Source organism: Engystomops pustulosus, chromosome 1 (assembly GCF_040894005.1).
Source record: "Engystomops pustulosus chromosome 1, aEngPut4.maternal, whole genome shotgun sequence".
In the NCBI taxonomy this organism is placed as follows: Eukaryota; Metazoa; Chordata; class Amphibia; order Anura; family Leptodactylidae; genus Engystomops; species Engystomops pustulosus.
This window is the reverse complement of record NC_092411.1, coordinates 267469038-267485785: the sequence shown is the minus strand read 5'-3', so window position 1 is coordinate 267485785 and position 16748 is coordinate 267469038.

The window sequence follows — 16748 nt, the reverse complement described above, 5'->3', positions numbered from 1 at the left end:
ATGTTCCTCACCCTCCACTACTTGGGACAGGACAGCCCCTAAGCCCACGTCAGAAGCGTCAGTCTGCACAATAAAGGTCTTGGTGAAGTCAGGGGTGATCAGTACCGGTCCCTCGCACAAAACCGTCTTAAGTCGCTGAAACGCCCCCTCAGCCTCTTCACTCCACTTTACCATCACCGCCCTGCTACCCTTGGTCAGGTCAGTCAGGGGTTCCGCTATGGTAGCAAAATCGGGGATAAATCGGCGATAATAGCCCACTATGCCTAGGAAAGCCCTCACTTGCTTCTTGCTCATAGGTCGTGGCCACTGCTGGATCGCCTCCACTTTATTTACTTGGGGTTTGATGACACCTCGCCCAATACGGTACCCCAGGTAACGGGCCTCTTCCAGACCCAGTGCACATTTTTGGGGGTTCGCTGTCAACCCTGCTGCCCTCAGGGAGTCTACCACTGCTTGCACCTTGGCCAGGTGACTCTCCCAATCGTTACTATAAACTATGATGTCATCCAGGTAGGCCGAGGCATATCTCCGGTGAGGTTTTAGCATGAGAATAATACCCTTTCGTCAGGTCAAGGGTGGAGAAGAATCTAGCCTGTCCAAGTCGTTCTATCAACTCGTCAACCCTGGGCATGGGATAAGAATCAAATTTGGACACCTCGTTCAACTTCCTAAAGTCATTGCAGAACCGTAGGGAACCATCAGGTTTGGGAATCAACACAATAGGACTCGACCAGTCACTTTTAGACTCCTCGATAACCCCCAGGTCTAACATCTGCCTGACTTCTTCGGATATGGCAAGCCGGCGCGCTTCAGGGACCCGGTAGGGTTTTTGGTGTACCCGGATGTGGGGTTCGGTTATGATGTCATGCTTGATGACTGAAGTACATCCCGGTAACTTAGAGAACACATCCACATTTCGGAGCACAAACTCCTTCGCTTCCTGAATCTGGGCCCTGGAGAGGGACTCTGAGATCCGTACTTCAGGCACCTTGGCATCAGGTACACCTACCTCCGGTGTCCCCTTCTTGGGGACAGATGCTTTTTCTACTCCCACGGCCATCAGGGACTCTCTTTCCCTCCATGGCTTTAGGAGGTTCACGTGGTATATCTGTTCGGGTTTCCTCCTCCCCGGCTGAGATACCTTGTAGGTTACCTCCCCCACTTTCTCCATGACCTCATATGGACCTTGCCATTTTGCCAAGAACTTACTCTCAACGGTGGGCACCAGAACTAGCACTCTGTCACCTGGGTTAAAGGTCCTGAGTCTGGCTGACCTATTGTAGACCCTAGACTGGGCCTCTTGTGCCCTTGTCATGTGCTCCTTTACAAGGGGCATTACCGCCGCTATGCGGTCCTGCATAAGGGAGACGTGTTCTATCACACTACGGTGGGGGGTCCTCTCCTGTTCCCAGGTCTCCTTGGCTATATCCAAAAGCCCACGTGGGGAACGGCCATATAACAGCTTAAAGGGTGAGAAACCCGTGGAGGACTGGGGAACTTCACGTATGGCAAACATCAAATAGGGCAACAAACAATCCCAGTCCTTCCCATCCTTGCTGACCACCCTCTTTAGCATCCCCTTCAAGGTCTTGTTAAACCTCTCGACCAGGCCATCTGTCTGAGGATGATACACAGAGGCGCGGAGCTGTTTAACCTGCAGTAACTTAAACATCTCCTTCATTACCCTAGACATGAATGGGGTACCCTGGTCAGTCAAGATTTCCTTGGGGAGGCCTGTGCGGGAGAATACCTGGAACAGCTCCCTAGCAATACTTTTGGAGGAGGTGTTCCTTAATGGAATCGCCTCGGGATACCGTGTAGCGTAGTCCAGGATAACCAGGATGTATTGGTGCCCCCTTAAGGATTTGACTATGGGGCCAACCAGATCCATTGCAATCCGTTCAAATGGCACCTCTATGATTGGTAGCGGGACCAAAGGACTCCTGAAGTGGGACACCGGGGCAGTAAGTTGACATTCAGGGCAGGAGCTACAATACCGGTTTACCTCCTCCCACACCCCGGGCCAGAAAAATCTCTGCAGGATCCTCTCTCGGGTCTTCTCAGCACCTAAGTGCCCTCCCAGCACATGTTTGTGTGCCAACTCTAGCACCAACCTACGGTGAGATTGGGGTACTACAAGTTGCTCAACCTCCTCACCCCGTATCTGGTCGACCCTGTACAACAGTTCCCCAACAATCACCATTCGGGGGTATATTTTGTCAGCCCCTGGTATTTGGAGTACCCCATTTATCACCTTAACATTCTCCCGTGCTTTAAACAAGTTAGGGTCCTGTAGCTGTGCAGCCCCAAAATTTTCACGGGAAATCTCAAGGTCCGGCATGTCGGCCACCTCCTCGTGGCCCTCGACCTCACCAGCTAGGACCTCTAGGGGAGAGAATTCATCACATGGGGTCACCCCTACTGCTGGTGTGGGTACATTGGCCTCAAAGGGTTCAGGGGCCAAGGCCGGACACACGTGATGTCCATTATCTGCAACAGCACCTGAGGTGGGTCTTCGTCTCCAGAGGTCCCAAAACACTGGTAAGTCTCTGCCGATAATAGCCTCATGAAACAGGGTCCCCACCACCCCCACTTCATGGGTAATAGTACCACAAGGGGTATGTAGGTTGATGACAGCAGTGGGATATTCGCGAGTGTCCCCATGTATACACAACACTCCCACTTTCCGCCCGCTGTACAGTCCAGGATCAACCAAAGTTCCCCGCACCAGGGTGACCAGACTTCCTGAGTCTAGCAAGGCTTCCACCGTGTGACCCCCGATTGTGACCATACACACTTGGGGTTTCAAATCCGTGGCCGACTCAGCTGCCAGAACCGGACGGGCAAACAGTGACAGCCGGGTCTGGTTGCAGTCCATTGGCTCCACCGACAGGGGACAGTTGGCAGCAATATGGCCCATTTCATGGCATTGCCAGCACTGGACACGGCTATGACCTCTGTCACGAGCCTCACTGGGTTTCTGGGTATCCACGCCCCCAATGAACCCCCTCCCAACCTGACATGTCTCCCCTTTTCCACAGTAGCAGTCTTACCAGATGGCTTGGTGACCCTGTCACTGGCACTGTTTCGTGTGGGAGAGGTAAGTAGAAGGTCCTCCGTAGCCCGATACCTCTCTACTAGGGACACGAGTTCCTCAGCTTTTGTGGGACCGGCCTGTCCAACCCACCGCTGGAGCCGAGAGGGCAGAGAACGGGTGAACTTGTCGAGAACCACTCTCTCTACCATCTGTGCTGGGGTGCAGTCCTCTGGTTGTAGCCACTTCCGGACAAGATGGATCAGGTCATGCATTTGAGAGCGTGGGGGTAGTTTTTCTGAGTAAGCCCACTGGTGGACCCGGCTGGAGCGAACTTGAACGGTGACCCCAAGACGAGCCAGAATCTCTGCCTTTAGCTGGGGGTACTCACGGGCCTCCGTTTCACTCAGGTCGTAGTAAGCCTTCTGCGACTCGCCGGTCAGGAACGGTGCCAGGACATCTGCCCACTGCTCAGCCGGTAACTCCTCTCGCTCAGCTACTCGCTCGAACACAGTGAGATACGCCTCCACGACGTCGGTTGTCGCCATTTTTTGTAAAGCCTTTTGTACTGCAGCCCGTGCGGAACGCTGGACAACTGGGTACCCTTGCAGACCAGTATAGGGCCCCTCAGTAGTCGTCGCTTGCGGTGTTGCCATAATGCCGGAAAACTTTTCCATCATCAGCTGGAACATGGCTCGGGACTCTTCCTGCTGCTGGCGGGACCTCTCCTCCTGCTGCTGGAGCATGGCTTGCTGCAGCTGTCGATTAGCTCGGGACTCTTCCTGTTGTTGCTGGAGCATGGCTTGCTGCTGGCGGGATCTCTCCTCCTGTTGCTGGAGCATGGCTTGCTGCTGGCGGGATCTCTCCTCCTGCTGTTGGAGCATGGCTTTAATAAAGTCCTCCATCTTGGCTTTATCCTGCAATTTGCCTGCTGCTTTCACCCAGGCCATGCAATGTTGCAGGATGTAGTGAGCCTTTCAGGTGTGTGTCTTTTGAACTGCCCGCAATCCGAAGCACCATATGTGGGAGATTTGGCCCAGTAGAGACCGTGGTAGCGGGGTGCTGTGATGCAGTTCACGACAGTGACACCAAAGTACAGTTCAAAACAGGTCTAGCCTGTGTTTATTTCAGCAGGTACAAAATAAAACAGCCTTCACATTCAAAATAATATCCTACCCGTCAGGGTGCTAACTAAACAATGGTTCTCTGACTCACCACTAACAAAAACACTTTTGTTGCTCCAGGCACAGAGGTCAGGGCTGTGTACTCTCCAGCCTCCTTCCAGGGAGAGACAACACTCTCAGCTCTGCTGAGCGGTTTTAAAAAAAGGCTGATTGGGCTGTTCCCACCACCTGTGTCCAAGGTGCTGGACACCCAACCTCAGCACTAAGGCCTTGCATAATAGCAAAACCTAGGGGAAACATACCGCTCATCCACAGTTAACCCCTTCAGTGTCTCACACTGCCCATGAGCAGAGCAGCCGTGCCGTACATTGTGCAGTCTCTGCAGAGTGTATGTAGAGAATATCACAGGTCTCTTTACCCAGGGAGATTTGTCCCAATTTGATAAAAATTCGACAAAATCTTCCAGTTACAGGGTTTGTGTGAGTAATAACATTTTTCCATATTTCTCCAAAATGCAGGAAAGGAACATTATAACCTGGACTTATCTCGAGAACAGTGTTTCAGACTGTACCATCTTCTAGGACTACAAAATAACACTAAGGAGGTATATAGGACACAACAACATTATTATGAGGCTTATTTTCTAAGAGTCCGCGGATCGCATTTCCATCGGACTGTTTATGGTATTCGGGATTTGCGCAGCTGGAACCGGTATTTAAAAGGGGATTGTGTCACACATGATCGGATTTTGGCGTAGCGGCGCCGGCTTTCATCCAACAGAAATCAGGGGGCGTGCTGTCGGATGATCCAGCTGATTCGGACTGATTGCGGGATTTAAGATTAAAATTTTGTCGCAACCAATGCACTTACATGCACCAGGAAGAAGAAGGTGAGCTCCGGTGGACCTGAGCGTGGAAGTGACACATGCAGGATATCGGGCGCACGATCTTAGTGAATCGCGGCACAGTGCATTATCGTCAGACAATGTACTTTCGGGAACTCCTCCGGACGGGTAAGTAATTGTGCCCCTACATGCCATACATATCCTACTGGTGGGGGCTCTACAATAAGAGAGCTACAATGGGGAGAGCTGCCACCACTCTACTACACCCCCTCCTTGTGTAGCACCAAATGGGATCCATAGACCCCATTTCTTAAGATATATGGGCTCTCAGAGGAGATCTTCCACTTACCATAAACTTACTATCAGGGTGGATTAAGCCTGCTATGGGCCCTGGGCTGTATGAATATTATAGCCCCTACAAGTCTGGAATCACTCCCTACATATGGTACTAGAATCAGCTTCTTGGGGAATGGAGGATGTGTCCCTTCTGCCTGATTCAATCTGCAGTTTTAGGACCTTTGGAGGTCCTGAAATGGCTCTTGTGTACATGCCTATTCAGAGCAGGGACAGATGTATGCGCCTATATTATAATCCTCTACTGCTTATAACACATATCATATATAATTTCCCAAGAATTAACAATCCTGAACAGAGGATTGCTCGATAGGACATCTTGTCAGCCATGTCTTTATGTATTATCCGGACAGAGACAAACCTAGAAAACCCCATAAAGACTGAAGTGGGGGTACACAGAGCCCTTTTGTTACTTTTAATGAGGGTCCAAGTTAGACCGCCACTGATCAGCAAGATATGGACATCTCAGGATTGGGGATGCTTCAGATGGTGACACTAGTGTGACTCCATGATGGCCTCTGTGTGATTTACCTCCTTCGTTTTGCTTTTCATTGTCCACTTTACCGTGTTTGTCCTCACATTATGATGTCAGACAATGGCGGCCCGCAGGCTATACGCTTTAATCTAAGAGGAGGGAGGGGACCAATCTGTCTGGCAGAAGTTCTCCCAGGGGTCACCATCAGTTTGCCTTCAGTTGTAGTGATGAATCAGGACTGGGTCTCCAGAGGGGCCGCCTTAGTCCGCCCTATTGATGGAAGAAGCAATTTGTCAACTAAGTTGTCAACACAGGCGGCCCGAAAGGTCAATGGATATTGGTTACATGAAAAATACAATAACAGTTCAGCAGAACAGAAAGTTCCATGCAATGTACTGTGATAGATGAAATGTTACACCTTAAAGGCTTCTCAGTTTAGTGCATTTTGATGCCCCTTTTGTCAAGTTATGTTTTTATCACTGCTCCGAAGCCGGGGCTGCACAGGCGCGGGCCTGCTGTTCTGCACATGTGCAGACTGCCAGATCGTTGGACGAGAAGATGGTGAGTAGGAGGAGAAAAGAGGCTACTGGGGCGTGGAGTAGCCGCATCTGAGGTTACACGAGGCGGCTACTCCACACCCCAGTAGCCTCTTTTCTCCTCCTATTCACCATCTTCGGCGCGCAGCTACAAGCAGGAGGAGAAAAGAGGCTACCGGGGCGTGGAGTAGCCGCATCTGAGGTTACACGCCCCAGTAGCCGCATAATAAAATTTGCATAAAAGTTTGATAAAAGTTACTAAAAAAGTGCGGGGACGTGAGGATTAGCCCTTAAAAGGGCTATCCTCACGTCCCATTGATCCACCTACCACTCGATCTACCTTTATAGGTAGATTTGTGGTGGTAGGTTCCCTTTAAAGGGCTGGACTTAAAGGGGTTGGCTACTTTACGTAGTCTTAGACATTGAAGTGACTCCACAGCGATGATCAATGTGTACAGTCACTTATGGATGAGGCATCTATCCGCTACCTGTGATTCATTACAATTAGATGTACCTCCTCGTCTCTACAGTGCGGTCAATATTCCCATAATCTCCGCTGGTAATTAGCCCTTGTGCAAGCTCAGAACTTTCCAGGGAGTGAATAATGAATAAGGGCTCTGTATTATAGAGTCAGCGCGATCCTGCTATGTAATGTATGGTGGACATGAGTAACGTAGGAATAACACCGCACAGAGGTTAAGTAACACGTCCTGAGATCGATCAACCACAATGGGAAGCAGCGTTCAGCCCGTGTACAATCAACAAGTCATGGATTATCAGAATCCATAAGAATTGTCAGTATCTTGGAAATCTAGGGATATCTAATACGCAGGGCTGGTTTTAAGGGATAGCAGAATTTTTTCCCCCCATGCTGCGCCTTTTGCGCTTCATTTATGAAGTTGGAGCCACTACAATGGGGGTCATTTACTTACCCGGTCCATTCGCTATCCAGCGGCGGATTCGGGTCTTCCCTAAGGCAGTGCGCCCGATGTCCACCAGGTGGCGCTGCTGCGCTGAAGTCCGTCGGATAGAATTGGAGTTCACCGTCCTATCTTGGGTGCAGGTAAGCGCGTGCAGGTAAGCACTTTTTTTTTAAATGCAGCGTTTTTTCTGAATCCGTCGGGTTTTCTTACGGCCACGCCCCATGATTTCCGTTGCATGCAAACCGGCGCCGATGCAACACAATCCGATCGCGTGCGCCAAAATCCCGAGGCAATTCAGAGAAAATCACCGCAAATCGGAAATATTCGTGTAACCACCTTCATGAATGGCGAGACATTTCAAATCCTTTTTGTTTGTCCGCCAAATCATTAATCCCTTGTGCCACAAACTTACATCCCACTAAAAATTATAGCACACTTCCTGCGCCCAAACTAATAAATGCCCCCCTAAGTATTTGCATCCAGCTGCTCCACAGTCTGAAGTACAGCGGTCGCTCAGAGCAGAGCTAAAGGGCTGTCTAATGCTGAGTGCTAAGAGCACAGCAGTGTGAGGACACCCCATCCCCCTATTGAAACTTTGAGAAGCTACAGTCCTGAAATATAAATACATTTTTTTACAGTTCTGTTCCAATGGAGAATTTACAAAAAGTTATGGTCACTCCAAGAACAATATCTAACACTGGCTGCAGCTTTGTATGGCCAAAACTGCTAACATATTCCCTTTAAGGGGGGATTGTGGGCTTTTGATTTTAGAATTGGTGATTGGGTAACTTAAAGAGGACCTTTCACCAGCTCACACATGTGGAGCCGAACATACCATGCTGTAGGGATGGCTACACAGATTCAGGGGCGCTTAGAATTTTCTTTCTAGCCCCCACAGTTTCCATTATAACCCTCTCCACTGTCAGAGAGGAGGTGCTGGAGCAGAGGAGGGGGAATGTGTAATGATAATCTTCTACTTGTCAGAGTATAGTAGCATAACATTTGCCCCCTCCCAGCACCTACTCTCTGACATTGGATAGGATTATGATGGTCAGATATTGCAACCGATATCTCAGCAAATATTAGGGCTAGAAATAAAATTCTAAGTGCCCTGGAATCTGTGTAGCAGTCCCTAAAGTCTCCACGTGTGTGAGGTGGTGAAAAGTCCTCTTTAAAGTTTGGTAATCCTACTGTGTTTATCCTAGGACTGACAATACTTTGAGCAGATAGGCTCCACCACTCAGCTCTGCTGTCAGAATATGGTTACAATTCAGTAAAGGACATTCTGTATCCCAAGAGTATAATTTCATATAATAATATCATTCTGCTGCACATGACATAAAGATGAATAAAGAAGTCTGACCACAAAGGGTCAGTCACTATTATTCTATAGCCTCTAATACTGTAGATAAAGGGTTAAAAGAGATCTGGGGCACTTGCAGCTCATTGTTGTCTCCTCAGTAGGAAGACGGATGTATCGATTCAACCCGCATGAGTTTTATAGGGGGTCATTTACTAAGGGCCCGATTCGCGTTTTCCCGACGTGTTACCCGAATATTTCCGATTTGCGCCGATTGTACCTGAATTGCCTCGGGATTTTGGCGCACGCGATCGGATTGTGGCACATCGGCGCCGGCATGCACGCGACGGAAATCGGGGGGCGTGGCCGAACAAAAACCCGACGTATTCGGAAAAACCGCCGCATTTAATAACCGAAAATGTGTCGCTTGGCCAGCGCTTACCTTCACCTGGTCCAGCTAGGTGTATTCCGGCGCGTGCAGATGATTTTCAGCGCAGCAGCGCCACCTGGTGGACGGCGGAGGAACTACCTTCATAAATCCCGTTCGGACCCGAATCCTGTTCAGAGAACGCGCCGCTGGATCGCGAATGGGCCGGGTAAGTAAATGTGCCCCATAGAGTTTAAAGGGGCTCAACAAAAATGCAAAATATTTGATTATGGAAATAACAAAAGGACAAGCTTGTATTATATTAGTAGTAGTAATGTACGGGACATGACACAGGCCGTCTTTACAAGGAGTTAGTTTGATATGCGAGATTTTCTCCAGACGTGTTTGATGGATTTTAGGAATGGGCTTCTTTTAAGATGAGTTGGGTTCCACTTATCCTTGCCCTGCATCTATATGGGGTTTCAGTAATTCAATTCAAAAAGTGAAACTATATTATGTAGAATCATTGCAATGATATGATTATGGCTTAAAGCCTAGGAAAACCCAAAGGTAATTGCCCACATTTATCCAAAATAGTGCAGTGTGTACTATGTGCTGTTCACCTGTATAGTGTGCAGGGAGCGTCCGATTCATGAATTGCGGTCCCCGTTCTTCATGAATCTGGCGCCCCCCGCACTGCTCCGACAGAGTACATCAACTTTTTTTTTGGTGCACCTTTAACATAGGGCATGGGACACAATTCTGTCGGACTCTGCATGATAAATATGGCGCACAATCCGGCACGGAACGCCCCTTTCAGTGCAGAATATTGGGGCTCATTTGCTTACCTGGTCCTGACGCGATCCAGCGGCGCCTTCTCCAACAAGGATTCGGGTCTTCCGGCGATTCACTAAGGTCGTGCGCCCGATGTCCACCAGGTATCGCTGCCCAGCCAAGGTCCGCCGGAGTTCACCATCCTATTCCTGGTGCATGTAAGTATGTGTCAAGCGACACTTTTAAAAAAAAAAAATTGTGCGATATTTCTGAATCCGTCGGGTTTTCCGATGGCCACGCCCCCGTTTTTCTTCCATTCGACACAATCCGTTCGTGTGCACCAAAAACACAGGGCAATTCGGCGCTAAACTGTAAAATTTGGAAAACCCGGCGGAAAAACGTGATTCGGACTCTTAGTAAATGTGCCCCATTGTGTTGAGTTGTTGCGTCGGGTATTATGCAGCCGCAACACAAATGTGTCGCTGACACTTTATAAATACATGTGCATGCAGTTTGCACTGAAAAGAATGTGGAAAAACAAACAAAAATTGGTGCAGGGGCTTTTATAAATGTATCAGCACAGACTGAAAGGTTTACAACTCCCTAGACTTGCTTTTAGCTGGGCTATTTTTGCGACAAAAAAGGTGTCAAAAAAATAGGGGCATCAGAAAACTGGTGGATTCACAAGCGCCACCAAAATTTTGTGCCCAAAAATAGAACACGTCGAGAGTTTTGGAAAACAGCAAAAAACGCCGCCGTTTTTCAGTTTAAAAGGCCATAATAAATGACCCCCAAAGTGACTTTGCATTGTCCTGTGTTTATTTGTAGTTGCAAAACATTATTTGTACCACAACTGCACCAAAACACCAAACATATACAAAAACCCCAATGATAAATAACCCCCAATGACTTTTGGGTTTTCCATGGCTGTAATCCATAATCATCAACAGTAACAGAAATAAACACTTGAAAACGTTCACTTTGTTGGAAGTGATCTTATGGAATATTTGAGTTTCACTTTTTGAATTACTGAAAAAAAGAAAAACTTTTTGGTGATATTCTAATTTACCATACACTAAAAAAAGTCACGATCCCCATAGCTCAGAATGTGAACTAACAGCGTGATAGTTGTTAGTTACAGAATATAATTTTGTGAGTACGAGATTTATTTTGTGATTATGTGATCATGACTAGTGATGAGTGCACCCATCAGGAATTGGTTCCCAATGTGGGGTACACCTGACTGTTTAAGGAAGGTACCCCTAGACTGGTGGCTAACATTACTAGATGCAAAAGGGTTAAAAGTTGGGGTACTATTGCACTTTAATAGGGTTGGTAATCTATGCCTTGATGTGTTCTCACCCCTCCCCTTTTGCTTACCTCATGACGTCGTCCCCTCCGATAGGACGTGGGGGTTTATACGGTTGATGACTCAATGTTATCTCCCTCTTTGAGGCGACACACAAGCTGTTCCTTCCTCCCTCCCTATGTTATGGAGATATTTTTTTGTAATGTTTTACCTTTGTATTTTATAGTTAATTTCAAGTCACAGCAGGTGAAATGGTGGAAGATTTGGGATGGTGGTTGCCCGGTTGGTCGACTTGCCAGCTGGGAGTCCAGCTTCCAGAGCTCAAAATTGTCTTATTATATCCCAACTTCCTGATTTTTGGATATTACCGGTTAATACATAAACAAATAAAGCTGTGACCTAATTTTCCACCCAGCAAGAAGTGTCATATTTTAGAAGTTAACTTATATGGTTAAATTTACTGATATCTGTGTTACGGGTAATTTATTAAAGTGCCTTTACAGAGGGTTTACATAAGGGGGGACATTAATCATAGTTTGTTAGACAGCTTTTGACGTTTTTGTGGGCAAAAATCTGGCGCAGTTCGTGAATTTGTCACATTTATGCGCCATTTTCTGGCACACGGCAAAGTTCGGCACTTAGTGGTTTTTAGTCCCTGCGCCTTATCTGACACAGTGAGAGCCTCCTACACATATGTATGCACGGGATCTATCACTAATTTGCGCCTAAAAAGTCGCAAAAAAGGAGGAAAAATGCCCCTACTCTGAGCAGCTTCACTTTTAAAAAAACGTCACTTTTCATTACTAAAAACATTGGTTTTTGTTTGCCAAATAAAAAATGATCTCTATGCAACATAAAAAATACTTCGGAGCAGATTGAAAATGTAAAATTTCCCCAGTGACGACTTCATCATTGTCTATGGGATCATCTCTGGGAGGGATTATTGTCTTATTGTACAGATCTGAGAATATTATCAGTCTCCATTTACTGTAAATTATAATAAAAAAGGCAAAGACTCATTTCAGCAAGAATTTTTTTTTTTTTACATCTCTGTAACTTTTAGTCCCTGCAGTTACATCACAATGATAGTTTTTTGTGCAGAGATGAAGCCCTGAACATACTGTCACATTTTTTCTATCTGGTTCCATTATTGGTCATGAATGAGATCTATTTGGTAGGGTAAAAATAAGAGACAAATTTGGCGCAAAATTAGGCGCTAATGAATCGGACATGCGACAAATCCAAAACGCATTTACGAAGGCAGAACTAGATCCATCATAAATCACAAGCCAAAAAAAGAGAACAAACCAGGCGCAAAAATAGGTGAACCTGAGACCCACTATGATTAATGTCCCCCAAGGTGTTCTGTTGTTTGCCCTCCAGTCTCCGATCACCATGTTAACCCTTTAAATGGCCAAGGGTGTAACACACATTTATACACTCAAGTGCACACATTTATAAACTGATACATACATTGATACACTTATGCATAGTGTATATATGGTATATACACATTAAATACACACACATACAGTATATATGCAACACCCCTGCCAATACATGGTCAGACGGGTAGTTGCTAACAGTGCCCTTTACAGGTTAGGAGCTGACAGAGGGAGTCACGAACCCCCCAGTAAGGTTCTAGACCTGGTCATCAGGGGTTAACAGCAGTGGATCCTGCCTGAACAGGCAAGAGTTAACTATACTAAAGTTATTATCCAATTGTATTCCTTTATGTGAACTGGAGTGTGATTGGTGAGTGAGCTACCACCTGACCAGGGAATAACAAAACCCCTGGACAGGAAGGGACAAGGCCTCTTTACCTGCCACCTCTTACCAGAGAGGTCATCTCTTGGAACCCAGCTCTCCTAGAGAGCACACACTTCTTAGAGCACATGCTCTTGCTACAGGCTTCTTAGACCTCAGATCTCAATATAGAGCACAGACTATCAGTGACCAGAGTGATAGTGCGACGCACACCTCCAGTGCCACACACAGAACACCCAGGACAAAGCTGCAGCTTCCATATCTGGACACAGCTACATCCCAGCCTATATCTACTACCAGGCTGGTGAATCTATTCCTGAGGATCACTCTCCATTACCACTCCAGTATTCCGGAATTCTCCAACAATCCGGCATCTGTAACCAGATCGTTTGGCCCATTGCCTGCAGTTGTTCGAATAAAGAACCGTGAGTTGTTTTGCACAACATTGCCTCTGTCTGTTCCCTAAGTACGGCTGTTACACCAAGGGCGCCCAATCCATTACCCAGGGACTCATACTACAGACACCTCAGGGGTTGCCCCAGGGAGATTCAAGTACATCAGCCTCTCCCTCTACATTTTCTTGCACACACCACCTGCTGGAGACCTGCCAGGCTGTAGGACAGCCCTCCGGTCCCTATACCAAGCACCGTGACCACAGCGTGCCTAGGCCGCACTAGCCAGCCACTCTGGTATTCTAGGCCCCGGCTGCCTCCCGGTGGGGGATGTTGCATATGTACATGATATTATTTCCCATACAGTATATACACACATATATACATGTGTATGCAGTATTAACACACATACATGCCGTGAGCAAAGCCACATATGCAGGATATGGATATGTAAATGTGTTACCATGGAGAGGGGGATTGAACTGAACCCGGACTTCTGAATGTCTGGGTTCATGTCCACTCATCACTTGTCACGATCATTAAATGTATCAAAATAAATGAATTCTGTAAATTTTGTGTGACAAAATCCTTTATGTGCAACAAAATATATTTTAGTGAATTTTGTTTGACATTTTGGAGTCCATTTTGGTGAATAGTCCTGTCCTGGTGTTCACTAAGAGCAGACGTCACTGCTATTAGCTTCCATATAACCAGTAAGCAGCTGATGGTGACAGTGTCATTTGTCACAATTTATTCTGTCTCCTTCTGAGACTCCGCTGAGTCATTTAATATTCACCGCTTTTCATCACAAACGGCGGCCGTGTCATCAAATATGACAAATGTTCTAGTCGTATAATTGTATATTACAGGATTAAAGAAATCCTTCCTGAAGGGAGCTGACTACTGATATTACACAGGGAAGGTGGAGCTGTTTCCGGGGATGTCTAGGAGTTTGTGATAAAAGCTGGAGTCAGACATTAATACTGGATTTACTGTGCAAATTGGAGGTCAACTGCTGTCAGATGCCTCCTATGTGTCCTATAGTGTACCCATCCAGGGGCGCACCTCGTCTATAGGCTCCCATATCACACCATTATAGATTGCTTTGCTTTACATTATAAAAAAGTTACACCGATGTCTAACCGAGATCAAAAGGACACGTTTTTTGAATTTACCGTAAAAAAGTTTGATCATTCCACAATTTTAAAGTTTTAGATACTTTTTGGAACTTTGTGGCCTAAACTGGATCACTATATGCTTCTCGGTGCACAGGGGTTGTGGTGGGGTCTACAGCTCTGTCTGTGTCTGAGGCAATGCTGGATGCCATAGGGAGAAGAAGAGGAGAGAAGGAGATCCACAAGAGCAGACATCGGGGGGACATGTAATATGGTCTTTCAAACAGAAAACTGGTGGTGTTTTTTTTTCCTCCCTGCGCCCCTTGACCCTGAATTTAGGAAATGTTGGCGCCATAATATTTGCGTTTTCTGACAAAATGGACTTTAGCCCAGCTAAAAACAAGTCTAGAGAGATCTAAACCTTTCAGTTTGTGCACCAATTCATTAATCCCTTGTGCCACAAACTTACATTCAACTGAAAAATAATAAGCGCCATCCTGCGACAAAATTAATAAATGCCCCTCACCAAGTCCTGCTTAATACAGGACATCTAATTGTGTGCAGCCTTCTATGGATAAATGTAACAATGTAGCACGGGCTTAACTGGATAACTAAATAAGTTGATGAATCCTAATGGGGACAGAAATCTCCCCCACAACCCCAGCATATAAATCTCCCACAGCACCCAGTGATGTCCACCACACTAAAGTAACCCTTCACCTGTACCCAATGCAAATTTTAAAATGGGTGAGGAGCATGCAGCTATACCCAGGTTCCAGTCCAGGGAGCACATTGCCGTATATGCAACACCCCTGCCAATGCATAGGCAAGGTGGGTTTTGCGAATTGCACCCTCTCCTTGTCAGGACCTATCTGGTAAGCCTGCACAACTCATCCAGCAGCTACTGCTAGGTAAACTTAGTAATTGCAGCTGTAGCCAATGAGTGAAAGAGTGAAAGGTTCTTGTCCAATGATATTTCTTGTGAAATTATAAAGCTAGCTGGAACCTGATGAAGAGTGCTACCACCTGACCAAGGGAGTATATTAACCCCTGGTGGATGGGAGCACAAGAGGAGAGTCTCCATCTTGGAGCACATGTCAGCTTCAGTAAGCAAAAGAGAGAACAGCACATGTCAGTGCCACCACAGCCAGTGAACCACAGGTGCCTCAGGCCACTGCCTATCTCCCAGGGCAAGTCAGGAGACTTAAGTCTCAGAGCAAAGAACCACCATCTGGTCTCCATCTCTACCAGCCCATCCTGAAGCTACTACCAGGCTGTGTGTAACCTTCCTGTGGATCAGCTACCTCCATCACCCTTCCAGCTTGCTGAATCTGCTGTTAACGTTTGGCCGTTGCCTGCTGTTTAAAGTTGAATAAAGAATTATAAGTTGATTTGCACAACGTTGCCTCCGTCTGATCCCTGGATACTGCTGTCACCACCACGGGATTCCCAGCTATCACCCAGGGATTCATCCTACAGACACCTCAGGGGTTGCCCCAGAGAGAGGCCATTGCATCAGCCTCTTCCTCCATATTTCTTGCACACACCACCTGCTGGAGACCTGCCAGGCTGTAGGACAGCCCTCCGGTCCCCATACCAAGCACCATGACCACAGGCTAGGCCCCGGTGGGGGATGTTCCATATATATATATATATATATATATATATATATACAGTGTGGGGCATTTATTATTTTTGGCGCAGGGGGACGCTGGAACACTATATTTTTCAGTGGGATATAAGCTTGTGGCACAAGGAATTATTAATGAATGAATTAGCACAGGAATTGAAAGTTTTAGAACTCCCTAGACTTGCTTTTAGATGGGCTATTTTTGTGCCACAAAAAGTGCCAAAAAAGTGTCGGAAAAATGGAAGAGCAAGATAACTAGTGGATTCACAAAATGTGCCGCCCAAAAGTCGAGCTTCTCGGCAAACACCAATATTGTGGCGCTGACACTTCATAAATTCAGATGCAAGAGGCGCAGAAAGGAGAGAAAAAAAACACAACCAGATTTTAGTTTGAAAGGCCAAAATAAATGCCCCCCAGTATATATCTTGGCGGATTGGCCAGTATTATAAAAACATGGCGTCTTTCTGCTAGCACCATTCAGCCCCATAGGATATGTCTGGTTTGGCAGCTTAGCTCTATTGTAGTGAATGGAGCTGAAGTAACCATCTTCTTCTAATCCTGTACAATCCCTTCAAACTTTCCTCACATAGAATTTGTAAGGTTTATTATTCCTCATTTCTCTATTTTGGGCCGGTCCAATCTTCACAAACAGAATACGTTTTCTCCATTATATACATATTATTATTATATTATTATTGATATGACAGTGACCTAGGAGGAAGCTTTCTGCAGTGTCTTAGCGCATTAATCCTTTGCTTTTCTATTTGCGAACCTAAATACATTATTGACTGAGCCCCTAGCTCT